Raw genomic sequence first — 15,582 nt, forward strand, 5'->3', positions numbered from 1 at the left:
ACTACTCCTGCTAAAGTTTGCTTTTGTTTTTTTTTTTGTTTGTTTGTTTGTTTTGAAAATTATTATATTTTTCCTGGATAATAGCACCATCCATCTCCCACTAAAAATCATACTATTGCAAAGTTATATAATTGTATAAACAGTAGGTACAATCTAACGTATTGCTTGACTAGAACTAGAACCTATCATTTTTGCATTTTTTTAAAATTTTATTTTATTTTTAAACTTTACAAATTGTATTAGTTTTGCCAAATATCAAAATGAATCCACCACAGGTATACATGTGTTCCCCATCCTGAACCCTCCTCCCTCCTCCCTCCCCATACCATCCCTCTGGGTTGTCCCAGTGCACTAGCCCCAAGCATCCAGTATCGTGCATCAAACCTGGACTGGCAACTCATTTCATACATGATATTATACATGTTTCAATTCCATTCTCCCAAATCTTCCCACCCTCTCCCTCTGCAAGAGAGTCCATAAGACTGTTCTATACATCAGTGTCTCTTTTGCTGTCTCGTACACAGGGTTATCGTTAGCATTTTTCTAAATTCCATATATATGCATTAGTATACTGTATTTGTGTTTTTCTTTCTGGCTTACTTCACTCTGTATAATAGGCTCCAGTTTCATCCACCTCATTAGAACTGATTCAAATGTATTCTTTTTAATGGCTGAGTAATACTCCATTGTGTATATGTGCATGCTCAGATTCACTGGATCTTTGCAAATACTCAACTAGTTATTTTAAAGAAGAAAATTTTTGAAAATAAATTGATAGAAATGACATTTTTCAAAAGAAGAATGTTTTTGAAAATGATTGTTTATAGACTATTGAATATATTATTGGATATTTGTTATGTATTGCTATTTAAATAGAGTTTAATTTCATGTGATTCATTATTTTCACCAATATGTCTGAAATTAAGATATTTCTATAAATTGTATTCCACAAAACTTGTTTTTGCATGTTTGCCAGAGTTTTACAAATTGTTTTTAATAGTTTATGGCTCTAATTGACATTTGGAAGGAATATCAGAAACAAAAATGCATGACTCCAAATGTATTGTCTCATTCAAAAACACTGAGTACTCTTGATTGATTTTACAATGTTTAATAAATTTTAAAACAATTTGTCCAAAAATAAGCTTTTTTTCTCTATGTGTTTGTTTCTACTTCTCAACATCCTAAATTAATGTTCAGCCTAGTGAGTGGCCATCAGTTCAGTTCAGTTCAGTCAGTCGTGTCCGACTTTGCGACCCCATAGACTACAGCACACCAGGTTTCCCTGTCCATCACCAACTCCCGTAGTCTACTCAAACTCACATCCATCGAGTTGGTGATTCACTCCAACCATCTCATTTGCCATTGTCCCCTTCTCCTCCTGCCTTCAATCTTTCCCAGCATCAGGGTCTTTTCCAATGACTCAGTTCTTCTCATCAAGTGCCAAAGTATTGGAGTTTTAGCTTCAACATCAGTCCTTCCCATGAATATTCAAGACTGATTTCCTCCACGATTGACTGGTTGAATCTCCTTGCAGTCCAAGGGACTCTCAAGAGTCTTCTCCAACACAGTTCAAAAGCATCAATTCTTCAGTGCTCAGCTTTCTTTATAGTCCAACTCTCACAACCATAGCTTTGACTAGATGGACCTTTTTGGCAAAATAATGTCCATTTTATAATATGCTGTCTAGGTTGGCCATGGTTTTTCTTCAATGGAGCAAACATCTTTTAATTTCATGGCTGCAGTGACCATCTGCAATGATTTTGGAGCCCCCAAAAATAAAATCTCTCACTGTTTCCATTGTTTCCCCATCTACTTGCCATGAAGTTATGGGATCAGATGCCATGATTTTAGTTTTCTGAGTGTTGAGTTTTAAGCCAACTTTTCCAGTCTCCTCTTTCTCTTTCATCAAGAGGTTCTTTAGTTCCTCTTCACTCTATGCCATAATGTGATGTCATCTCCATATCTGAGGTTACTGATATTTTTCCCAGAAATCTTGATTCCAGCTTGTGCTTCATCCAGTCCAGTGTTTCTCATGATGTACTCTGCATATAAGTTAAATAACCAGGGTGACAATAAACAGCCTTGACATACCCCTTTCCCTATTTGGAACCAGTCTTTTGATCCATGACAGGTTCTAACTGTTGCTTCTTGACTTGCATACATATTTATCAGGAGGCAGGTCAAGAGGTCTGGTATTCCCATCTCTTTCAGAATTTTCCAGTTTGTTGTGATCCATACAGTCAAAGGCTTTGACATAGTCAATAAAGCAGAAGTAGATGTTTTTCTGGAGCTCTCTTGCTTTTTCGATGATCTGGTGAATATTAGCAATTTGATCTCTGATTCCTCTGCCTTTTCTAAAGCCAGCTTGAACATCTGGAAGTTCATGGTTCACGTACTCTTAAAGCTTGGCTTGGATTAGTTTGAGCATTACTTTGCTAGCATGTGAGATGAGTGCAATTGCACAGTAGTTTGGACATTCTTTGGCATTTCCTTTCTTTGGGATTGGAATGAAAATTGAACTTTTCCAGTCCTGTGGCCACTGCTGAGTTTTCCAAATTTGCTGCCATATTAACTGCAGCACTTTCACAACATAATCTTTTAGGATTTGAAATAGCTTAACTGGAATTCCATCATCTCTACTAACTTTGTTCGTAGTGATGTTTCCTAAGGCCCACTTGACTTCACATTCCAGGATGTCTGGCTCTAGGTCAGTTATCATACCATTGTGATTATCTGGGTCATGAAGATCTTTTTTGTACAGTTCTTCTGTGTATTCTTGCCACCTCTTCTTAATATCTTCTGCTTCTGTTAGGTCCATACCATTTCTGTCCTTCATTGAGCCCATCTTTGCATGAAATTATCTCTTGATATCTCTAATTTTCTTGAAGAGATCTCTAGTCTTTCCCATTCTATTGTTTTTCTCTATTTATTTGAACAGATCACTGAGGAATGCTTTATTATCTCTCCATGCTATTCTTTGGAGTTCTGCATTCAAATGGGTGTATTTTTCCTTTTCTCCTTTGCCTTTCACTTCTCTTCATTTCACAGCTATTTGTAAAGCCTCCTCAGACAACCATTTTGCCTCTCTGCATTTCTTTTTTCTTGGGGATGATCTTGATCCCTGCTTCCTGTACAATGTCACGAACTTTGGTATAGTTCTTTAGGCACTCTATTGGATCTAATCCCTTGAATCTATTTGTCACTACAACTGTATAATTGTAAGGAATTTGATTTAGGTCATACATGAATGGTCTAGTGGCCATGCCAAGGGAGTATTGCATAATACTGTGCATTATTTTCTTAAAATGATCATATTTCATATCTTATTAGAGCATTGCATTTATTTGCAATTTTCTCTTACAATATCTTGTTTTAGTAAAAATTTTATACTACTACTTTAATTTCTTTCAACTGTTTAATTTGCTTTTAAAGAATTTCCATGAAGGAGTACATGTGTGCTCTGTCCTTTTAGTCATGTCCAACTCTTTGCAACCCAATAGACTGTAGCCTACCAGGCCCCTCTGTCCATGATTCTTCTCACAAGAATACTGGGATAGGTTGCCATGACTTCTCCAGGGGATATTCCCAATCCAGGGATTGAACCCATGTCTCTTAATCTCCTGCACTGCCAGGTGGGGTCATTATCACTAGTGCCACCTGGGAAACCAATCAGGTTATTTTTTCATAGTTGAAGTTATGATTAAATAATAACATGGGTAAAGAACCTATAGGAAAAGTACTCAGTATATAATATGCCATCAATAACTATTAACAAAAATTAACTTATGTCATACTTTTAAACTGTTTGCTCTTATCAAGATCATTAAGATCTTCACTTACTCATATATCTAGGTGATGTAAACTGAGAGATTTATGAAAGAAATAGCTGTCAGCAATTATTAGTTTTTGAAGTTAGTTTCTATAAATAATTAAGCATAATTCTAAGTATCCTAAAATATGATCTGTGTTTGAGCCGTACATAAGGAAATACAAATACATTTATAACTGTTACCACTCAGTAATCATAACAACAATTTTCTAATCAGTCATATGCCTCTTTTCCTTAATGAACAACATGAATCTTTCTAATTTAGCATGAATTGATCAGCTAGAAATAAAGCCAAACTTTTATTTTGGCTTAATTTAATCTTCCTTGAACATTTTTAGAATTCTAAAAACAGAATGAATCTTAAAAGGATATCCACTGGTAAACTATTTCAACTTTCAGGAAATTATAAGATATATTCCATTACTTTCTAGATCATTATTTAATGAAAAAGATTATTATTTGATATTCAAATATACCTACTCAGTTACTAATTTATATCCAACTCTAGTTTTCTTATTTATTTTTGTCATGGACTTAGAAAGGAAGCTATATAACATTTAGATATGATGTACATAAAGCCCTAAATTGTTTACATTAAAAAGTAAGATTCATATTTAGTAAAACATCAACAAAACTGTAGTGAGAAGTTAAATAGTGATTTAGAGAATATGTAAAATAAATGGTCTTATAATATTTTAAAATATCCATGTTTATTTCTACTTTGTCCCCTTAACAGTACAACATATATTTTAATCTCACTTTTGCTATTGTCATACCTTGCTTTTACCTTTATCTTCATATCTGGGACTTTCAGATTTTTTCCTATTAAGCCATAAGAAAATAGTTAGCTGCTATTCTGCCATAAGAAGTTTGAAACTGTTTAATACATATATATATATATATATATATATATATATATATCATTCTATTTGAACTTTTTAGAAATACAGATGTAGATGAATGTGAATTTGTGTATATACATGATGCAAATATGGAAAGGTTTTGAGTTTTATTTTGTCCATTGTCATTTCCATAGCACTTTTCAATTATCACAGTAAAACTTAACAAGCCTCTTCTATAACTGTTAATAGGTATAGTTTTAAATACTTAAAAATACCTCATATGTTATCAAAATTTTTTGCCTCTTTATCAATCCATAATGTAAAAATTGGTAACTTTTCTATATCAATTACTCTTCTTCATACAAGACAAGCTGATTCCATAAGAAAAAAATATTTTTTCTGCTTTTTTCTTCTGGGATCACATTTTATTATTAGGCCAATTCATTAGAATTCTACAGCTTCATGCTCCAAGCTTTCCAAATGAATTTGCCAAAAGGAAAGTATATATTTAATACTTTATGTTTAAACATTTATATTATTATAAACTTTATAACACACCATTAACTAAATAAAAAATTAGCAGTACTATAATCTCCTAAGTAATATATATTGGTACATTATTTCTGAGTAATTAATCCTTCTAAAACTCTGAAGTTTAAAAGTTTTTTCTTATTGCACACTTTCTACACATCAGAAGTTTAGGAGAAATTTTTCTGGATGTTTTGGCTGAGAGTCGAGCATCAGGCTATGATCAAGTTGCCATTGTGGCCTTCAGTGGAATTGGAGAATTCACTTCTAAGCTGACTTACATGGTTGTTGTTTAAGACTGCAGTTTTTCTCTGCCTGTTGGCTAAAGACATTCATTCCTTGCTATGTAGGCCTTGCCATAGACATATTGTCCAGATGATGTTTCAGCTGGGCTCAATCAGAGTGATAGATAAAATTTGAGTGTCTTGTAATTTATTTGTGGATGTGATATGTTTATTTTTACTGTATTCACTTCATTATCCAAGCAAACCATGGTATTAATACACTATTAGAGGCAACTAAAGAAGATTATGAATGGCAAGAAAGGTTTCATGACCAACTGGAAAAGCAGCCATTGCATTATTTAATTTTAGCATATTTCATAGTATATCTACTTTTAATAAGAATACTAGGAAAACAGTTTGTCTCTGAAAATAAATTTAGTATCAATAAAATTCTCTAAAGTAAAAGTTGATTTTAATATTTCATAAGATACCTTCACTACCTTCTTACTTAACAGACATATACAGTTGTAGTGGAAAATTACATTTGTTTGAATAAATAATATTTAGCTTGGTCAGAAAAATATGTGATACAGTTTCATTCAGTTTGAGCAATTACATTATTTTTATCATGAGAAATGACTGTGAATTTCTACCACTGCTTTTTAAATGTCATAAACATGCCAGAACATATGATGTATCTTTGGGAATTTGGCTCAAGATCATTTGAGTATTATTCTTAAAACCAATTCAAAATGTTATATATCCTTGAAAGTGAAAGTGCTAGTTGCACAGTCCTGTTAGACTCTTTTCATCCCCATGGTCTGTAGTCCCCATGGACTCCAGGCTCCTCTGTCCAAGGGATTTTCAAAGAAAGAATACTGGAGTGGGTTGCCATTTTCTTCTGCAGGGGATATTCCCAACCCAGGAATCGAACCCAGGTCTCCTGCATTGCAGGCAGATTCTTAACCGGCTGAGCCCAAGCAAATTTGTATTTTCATAATATTTCACTTAACATAAACTCTTATTTTTGAAAGACATTCACTATTTAGGAAGTATATATTAGATTGATGGTATGGAAACCTGAACATAGTCCCTCCTTATCTCTCTCCTATGTTCACTTCTTCTTTTTGCTCTTAATATAATATATCTATTAAAGTCTTCCATCAGAATATTACTTGGAGTTCTGAAAGTACTGTGAAAATCATTGGTTCTAAGTATTATTTGTGAAGAATTTATATAAATTGTTTGTAGCATTATCAGACCAGAAAACATGTCAAAAACACATGCTGGGGGAACTATATTCAATATCTGTAATAACCTATAATTGAAAATAATCTGAAAAAGCATATTTACATATATATGTAAAAATGAATCACTTCATTGTACACCTGAAACTAACACAAATTATAAATCAAGTATACTTTATAAAAAATTTTAATATATGCTTATGTAGTTACAGAGATAAATTTAAAGACCCACACCCACACACACACACATTTCAGTCTTAAATCTTCCTGAAATCTTGTAGTTACAAAACTTGTCTCTCTGCCAAATTTGGGCTATCAGCCCCATCTGCTATGAGGTAGAATATCTTAATGTTTCATCGACATTTGATCAGTGTAGGATTCATCATCCTACTATAATAAAGTAGGACAAGAATTTTACTAAACAGAAGAAAATTCTCAGTTCAGAAACATGAATATCACAATTTAAAATATGATCACTTTGAAGAAACATCCATACAAGGTCAATGTAGAGGTAATATTTTGGTTATAAAAACATTTTATTATTCTAATAATAAATTATGTATAACATTAAATTAGTAATATGTGCTTTCAGCCTCATTAGGAACAAATTAAATCTCAGCTAATCCAGTGAACCATTTAATGACTATTAGAATAGTATCATCCTCTTCCATGTCATGCTATGAAGTATCTAATTCTTCTGGGAAATAATCTAATGGAAAGTATAGACAATTGACTGGAAAATTGTGAAGATATCAGATATATTTGTACTGAAAGTCATAAAAATTACCATCAACTTTTATGTAGGGTGAAAACTGGGTTCATAATATATGTATCCTTGGATCATCATTCAAAATATTGGTGTTTGTCAAATTCCCACTGCCATCTCTGTGTTATTTTGACCAGAGCACAATGAATGCTTACAAAAGAGTCATCTCATTTCTCATTCTGAAGTCTCATAATATAAATTACTTATTTTTCTTTTAGACACTTGGCATTGCTTACTTTGTAAATTTTGCATTTGCAGCAGTTATTCCAACAAGGTATCTGAAAGAAGGCATTTTAAGTTTATTCCTTAATTAGAACTACCCTGACTGGCAGAAGAACAAAGGAAGTGGCAGATTGGAGTTTTAACGTGATTTCATATTCATCTTGGCTGCCAAGGCTAAACTTGTAATTAAGGGATAATCCCACGGCAAGACCAGACACATAAGCAAATAAACACAACACAGGCCTATACTTATGGGGCATCTTTATTTAGTTCTTGATTCAGAGAAATATTTTAAAGGGTTATGAAAATAATTACCATAACAGCACACTACACTTCAAGAATCTATTTTCATGCTGAATCCTGATATATTACCTCATTCTAAGAGGAACCTTTTCCTTTTTTGAAATGAGAAACTGTTCCTAAATGATAACTAAAATTTATTTTTTTTTTAAAAAGTAAACTAATACTAACTTCACTAAAACCTAAGCTTCACAAGTTTTAGAATCAGACAAATCTTGATTTACTCGCTCACCCTCTTACATAACTTCTTTCTTAATTGTTCTTTGGTTCAGTTCAGTCACTCGGTCGTGTCCCACTCTTTGTGACCCAATGGACTACAGCAACCCAGGCATCCCTGTCTATCACCAACTTCTGGAGCTTGCTCAAACTCATGTCCATTTAGTTGATGATGCCATCCAACCATCTCGTCCTCTGTCACCCCCTTCTCCTCCCACCTTCAATCTTTCCCAGCATCAGGGTCTTTTCCAGTGACTCAGTTCTTCGCATCAGGTGGCCAAAGCTTCAGCTTCAGCATCAGTCCATGCAATGAATATTTAGGACTTATTTCCTTTAGGATTGACTGGTTTGATCTCCTTGCAGCCGAAGGGACTCTCAAGAGTTTTCTCCAACACCAGAGTTCAAAAGCATCAACTCTTTGGTGCTCAGCTTTCTTTATAGTCCAACTCTCACATCCATACGTGACTACTATCCATACAAAGCTATGGAAAAACCATAACTTTGACAAGATGGACCTTTTTTGGCAAAGTAATGTCTCTGCTTTATAATATGCTATCTAGGTTGGTCATAGTTTTCCTTCCAAGGAGCAAGCATCTTTTAATTTCATGGCTGCAGTCACCATTTGCTGTGGTTTCAGAGCGCCCAAAAATAAAGTCTCTCAATTTTTCCATTGTTTCACCATCTATTTGCCATGAAGTCATGGGACTGGATGCCATGATATTTGTTTTCTGAATCTTGAGTTTGAAGCCAACTTTTCCATTCTCCTCTTTCACTTTCATCAGGAGGCTCTTTAGTTCTTCTTCACTTTCTGCCATAAGGGTAGTGTCATCTGCATGTCTGAGGTTATTGATATTTCTCTCAGCAATCTTGATTCCAGCTCATGTTTCATCCAGCCCAGCATTTTTCATGATGTACTCTGCATATAAGGTAAATAAGCAGGGTGATAATATAGAGCCTTGACGTACTCCTTTCCCAATTTGGATTGATAAGTAGGTTAATTGCTCTTGCTGCTGCTGCTGCTAAGTCACTTCAGTCGTGTCCGACTCTATGTGACCCCATAGATGGCAGCCCACCAGGCTCCCCTGTCCCTGGGATTCTCCAGGCAAGAACACTAGAGTGGCTTGCCATTTCCTTCTCTAATGTGTGAAAGTGAAAAGTGAAAGTTAAGTCACTCAGTTGTGTCCGACTCTTAGCGACCCCAGGGGATGCAGTATAAAGATTAAATAAAGTATAATGTACTGAGTTTTGGTCACAACTTATGTGTATCTGACTTAGTCTTCTAACATAAATAATTATCGAACAGGAAAATCTTTAGGAAGTGATGTTTCAGGTATTGAACGCTTCAATACCATATCCGTTCCAATACTCTAAATGGGAGATACTTTCCAAAGCACAGTTGAAAGAGAGTTGAACTCAAACAGAGAACATTGTTCTAACTGGATGGAAGAAATAGAGAACAGACAGAGGACTGCTGATTTGACTGGAACTTAGGCTGATTTCTGGGAAGGAGAATGCCATCAGTTTTGGAGATAGGATTTCAAAATGTTAATTTTGGGGAGTCACAAACATTCAGACCATGACATGATAGGAAACTGTCATAAAAGTATGGGAAGAAGTTCTAAGAGGAATAGGGAAGATTATGTACATGGGCCAAAAGAATAACTTCAGATTCATATAGGGATAATGTAAGGCCTGAAAAAAGATATAATTTTGTGGAGAAATGGCATGGGTTAAAGGGACTATGAAAATGAATTCAGATGTATTATGGCCAAGATGGCCTTCATGTTCCTCTCAGCTTGATTTAACTTTAGACAGTTTCTCCCTGCTCTTTAAATTCCTTTTCTTAAAGCATTTACTTTAGAAAATTGCAATTGCAAATTCTTTCTCTAACCTCTTTGAAAAAATGGTTATAAGTCTTATTAAAGTTTTTTGCCAACTTTAAGAGCCAGAAATGCCTTTCTCAAAGACCTGAGAACTATCTTTTTCAAATGTAAACCTTGAAGGAGGTAACACCCTGTCTCTGTCTCTATGGGAGAGTAGGAGGGGCTCTTCAGTAGGTGCATTGCTCCACATTGTCACACTATCTCCAGTCATGAAGATAGGAGGAAGTTTACTTTTTCTTTGATTAAATCTAACTAGCAAATGAAGGTGGCCTATGATCCTATCACCACCATCTCAGCTATTAAAAACTCTCCAGCCTATTGTTTCAAGGAGTTCATTTCAGCCTCTTTCCCTCTCTGCAGTAGTCTTAAATGATTTTTCTTACCTGGTTAACTTTGTCCTCTGGAGGTTTTACTTGACCACTGCTTATCTTCCTTGCTTTCTTCTGGAGAGTTGTATTATAACATCACCTAACTCAACTTTATGCCCAGGGAGCTCTAGCTTGCTTTCATTAGCTGTAGGGCAACTCCCTAAATAGTGCTCCTTGAAACACAATATTGACCTGCCTATAGAAAAGAGTGATAAATTGGCTTGGGACAGTCAGCTAGAGAAGAGGCACATTATCCTTTGGGAGTCAGAATCTGTCTAGGATAAACAATTCTTAAATAATGGTCTCTGTTTCATCACTATTACAAGAAATCTTGTCTTCCCAGATGCTGACACGTTCTATTGGAGTAATCATGGAAATGTGTACTGACATTTAATGATAAATCACCACATTTTTGCAATATAATGCCTGGTACAATCTTGATTTTACCTTTCAAAAATTTCAAAATTTTCTCACAATATTCTATGTGTATAGCACCCAAATATACAGTACTTATTTCTTTATGTATATTGCTTCATAGTCATAGAAACCCTAGAGACTCATATAGCAAGGTGCAACACAACTCTTTCCTTCTTAAATAATACTACTTTATCTATTCTGGCAGTTGGAGATTGACTGCTTCATTAGCAAGTCAATGCATGTCCAAGATTCCTGTTGATGCTATGATGTTTCTCTCAGTGCAGATCCTTTTCTAATTGTAGTAGAAGTATGCTGTTTAAATGTTCCAAGTGGAGTATTACCAGTTAAGGCAATACATTTCCTTAGCAAGTGTGTATATTTGCAAATGTATGTGCCTTTATCTTTCCTTTTCTGAGATCACCAAATTTGCAAATCAAGCATACCAGAGAGAAAGAGTTCTAAAATGATTAATTATTCTATCTGCATTGAAGAAATAGAAAGAGACAATGCTTCAGATAATCAACATTCAAGTTACTCAGAGATAGACAAGCTGAATTTATCATTTTGAATTGCTCGTGACATCTAATAATTTTTAGCTTGAAATAATCTCATTTTCTTTGATTTTCATGCATTTCAGCCTTTTCAAAAGTATAGCTTATTCAGTTAGATCAGATAATCTCTATTATTAAAATAGTTTAAAGTTTTCAGATTATTTTTCCTAATTTTTATGTTTTCTTTTCACTATTTATTTTATATATATTATTATTAACTTGGAGAACTCTTATTCTGTTTACTTTAGGCCTGTCATCTAACTGGTAAATAACCATTAGATTATTATAAGTACACATAAGGCTGCCAGATATAATTAAAATATTGCTAAAATAATGTTTTGGTATGTTTTTCATCTATTTACTGTTTTTATATTTTATAACTTTTAGTCAGCTGGTGATTTGGCTTTATCTTTTTCTTATGATTGATGTTGCTAACAATTAATGTGGTGTTAATAGACTCTTCAGGAACCTAAATTGAGTATTTTGGATCCCAAACGAAAGGATTGTAGGTTGTTGACTTGTACTTATGGGATAGGTAGTACATTGCTGTGGTTCTTTCAACTGGGAGTTAATGTTGTGTCACTTTTTTGAATACTTACCCATGTTATCAGCTTCCCATGTGGCACTAGTGATAAAGAACCTGCTTGCCAGTGCAGGAGACATAAGAGACACGGGTTTGATCCCTGGGTCGGGAAGATCCCCTGGAGGAGGGCATGGCAACCCACCCCAGTATTCTTGCTTGGAGAATCCCATCAACAGAGGAGCCTGGCAGGATGTAGTCCATAGGATCACACAGAGTCAGACAGGACTGAAGCAGTTGAGCATGCCCATGTTATCAGTTTGTTACATCAAAAGTCAGAACCTGTCTTTTGTTGGCTTATTTCACATAAGACCTGATCGCAGGAATGGAAGAAGTCATCTAATTACTGGTTTTAATATCACAAGAAATTAGCTTGGTCTGATGGCATACAGAATGCACAGGAAGATTAGAGATGAATTTATTCAGTCCAGCACAATAACGAGGAACATCTCTAAGAAAAGGGAGTCCTAAGGCTCTATAGAGGCAAGCAAACAAGGAAGTCATCAAGAAGTCTTAGGATAGTATGTGGGGTGATAGAGGTGAGTATTATATCAGATTGTGCAGGGTTGGAGGAGCACTGTGGTCCTCTGTGGTTAGTTATTTCCTTGAACACAAATGAGTGGGGGATTTCTTAACTGCTTCACTTTTCCAGGGCCAAAAATCAGGTAAAGTTTAACATTATCAAGGCAAACATCTAAAAGATCATGCTAGAGTGCAAAGTTTTCTCCTGGTCATAATATATATAAAGCCTAAAATTAGTCACTATCTGAATCATTAAATTAAGCTGATTTTTTTTTTCCAATGAAAGTAAGTGTGATTCCCCAGTCTCCTCCATTTTGGTTAATGACACTTAGGCTTTTTCTCTTTCCAAGAGAAATATTAGGAAACAATAAGCATGATTCATTGCTTAAAGACATATGCACAATTTGTGGGTGAATATCTCATGCTTTTGTTAATTCCTTTTTTATAAGCAATATACATTATTTTAAGGGAATAGAATGGCTCAGATTCTGTAGTAACATATTTTGGGGAAACTAATGACAAGTTTACGGGCTCTACATCCTCCAGATGACAAAAAGACTCTTATCTGGAAGATAGCCAATATCTTTGTCATAAGATGCAGGATTTTCAAAGGATCTCTGGCTATAGGTACTTTCTCCTAGTCATATATAATTTTTTCTCTCTCTCCTGTTTATCCCAACAGCTCCTTTATATAATTAGTACTTACTGAATCTTTCCTGTGCATTAAATTGGTACCACCAGAAATATATACTCCTGAAATTTATACATTTTTTCTTTCATCACTGATATTTTATTTTTCTGAAACCATTAAAATACTTTTTCTCTCTGAAATGTTATTTCTTTTCCCTTATGTCAGTCATTGTGAGTGTTCATTTTTTTATTTGTTTATCTTTTTCTACTGTTAGTTGGATATCTAATGATCTCTGGATGGCAGTTCATTTTTAGGAATGAGGAGCTAAGTGAATTGATTAACATTGCTGCAATGGATTTTCTGTTTTTGTCAGCTTTTCCATGAATGAAAGAATTAGCCATATTTTTGTATTATATTAGAATAGGGATAATATGCTCACTTTTAGGATGTGGATAAGAAACTGGCAAACAGGGAGAAGGGCTCATGCTAAGACAATTCAATCCTGAAAGCTAATCCCTAGCTTCTTTCTGACAGGCCAACAATTCTGAGAATTTTTTTTCTCCCCCTTTGGGAGAAAACTCCATTCTGCTGAGGAAAGAGAGGTAAATGGTTAAAGTTTCAAACATCACTTTCATTAATCATGTTATTTCCTTCCAGATTCATTTGTTAAGCAATTAATTTAATGACTAATGTTTCATTAAGTTTGATGCTTCACCCATTCAACATATATTTATTGACCAAAACTGTTCTAGTTCTGAAAACCATGTCACTGAAGATATTGTATATAAGCCCAAGCCTCGTAGTGGTGATCCTCTTTGGTAAGGTTCAGAAAAGTAAACAGATTACAGCAGCAGAACAGGGTAAATTATTCAGCAGATAAAGTAAAGGATGTTATGAAATCAATCAGAACCATTACTAGTGCCAGCTTTGGGGACAAGGTCATAGAAAGCTGAGACATTGGCTAATCAGGAGTCAGCACAGCAAAGCAGGTAGGCTGGGAGAAGAAGAGTAATTATGAACAACAAAGGAACTGCATATACATATAAGGAACTTACCATAGTCCAGTGAAGTTGGTAAGAGTAAGCTCAGGGAGCTATGTGAGCAAAAGCCAGACAGTAATTAAAAGATAGGATTGGAGAACAGATCAATGACTTGGTTGTGATGAGGAACACAGGGACCTGTTGGCATTGGATTATAGAAAATGAATTCTCTTATATCCTCTGTAAGTCATTCCATTCTGGTAACAGATCTACATGCAAAAAAAAAGTTTTAAAATTATTAAAATATAACCAGGCATTTCATAGGATACGCTTGATAAGAGAAAGAAAAGCAGTTTAGGGAGTTTATATTATGGAGTGAAATGAATTAGATATAGTAATATTCAATTCATGTTTTATAAGCAAACATACAGTGGGGGAGAGCCTTGAGACAAATATCAGAGTGAAATGGCAGATCATTTGCCAAAATGCCTTTTTTTCTAAATGGGAAAGAATGGAGAGATGAAATGAAAGCCCATTTAAAATCTGGCTCAGATATTGAGATCAGTTCAGTTCAGTCGCTCAGTCATGTCCGACTCTCTGCGACCCAATGAATCGCAGCACGCCAGGCCTCCCTGTCCATCACCAACTCCCGGAGTTCACTCAGACTCAAGTCCATCGATCAGTGATGCCATCCAGCCATCTCATCCTCTGTCGTCCCCTTCTCCTCCTGCCCTCAATCCCTCCCAGCATCAGGGTCTTTTCCAATGAGTCAACTCTTCGCATGAGGTGGCCAAAGTACTGGAGTTTCAGCTTTAGCATCATTCCTTCCAAAGAAATCCCAGGGCTGATCTCCTTCAGAATGGACTGGTTGGATCTCCTTGCAGTCCAAGGGACTCTCAAGAGTCTTCTCCAACACCACAGTTCAAAAGCATCAATTCTTCGGTGCTCAGCCTTCTTCACAATCCAACTCTCACATCCATACATGACCACTGGAAAAACCACAGCCTTGACTAGATGGACCTTTGTTGGCAAAGTAATGTCTGTGCTTTTGAATATGCTATCTAGGTTGGTCATAACTTTCCTTCCAAGTAGTAAGCATCTTTTAATTTCATGGCTGCAGTCACCATTTGCAGTGATTTTGGAACCCCCCAAAATAAAGTCTGACACTGTTTCCACTGTTTCCCCATCTATTTCCCATGAAGTGATAGGACTGGATGCCATGATCTTCGTTTTCTGAATTTGAGCTTTAAGCCAACTTTTTACTCTCCTCTTTCACTTTCATCAAGAGGCTTTTTAGTTCCTCTTCACTTTCTGCCATAAGGGTGCTGTCATCTGCATATCTGAAGTGATTGATATTTCTCCCGGCAATCTGGATTCCAGCTTGTGTTTCTTCCAGTCCAGCATTTCTCATGATTTACTCTGCATATAAGTTAAATACAGGGTCACAATATACAGCCTTGACGTACTCCTTTT

The sequence above is a fragment of the Bos mutus genome, chromosome 12, assembly GCF_027580195.1.
Source record: "Bos mutus isolate GX-2022 chromosome 12, NWIPB_WYAK_1.1, whole genome shotgun sequence".
NCBI lineage: Eukaryota > Metazoa > Chordata > Mammalia > Artiodactyla > Bovidae > Bos > Bos mutus.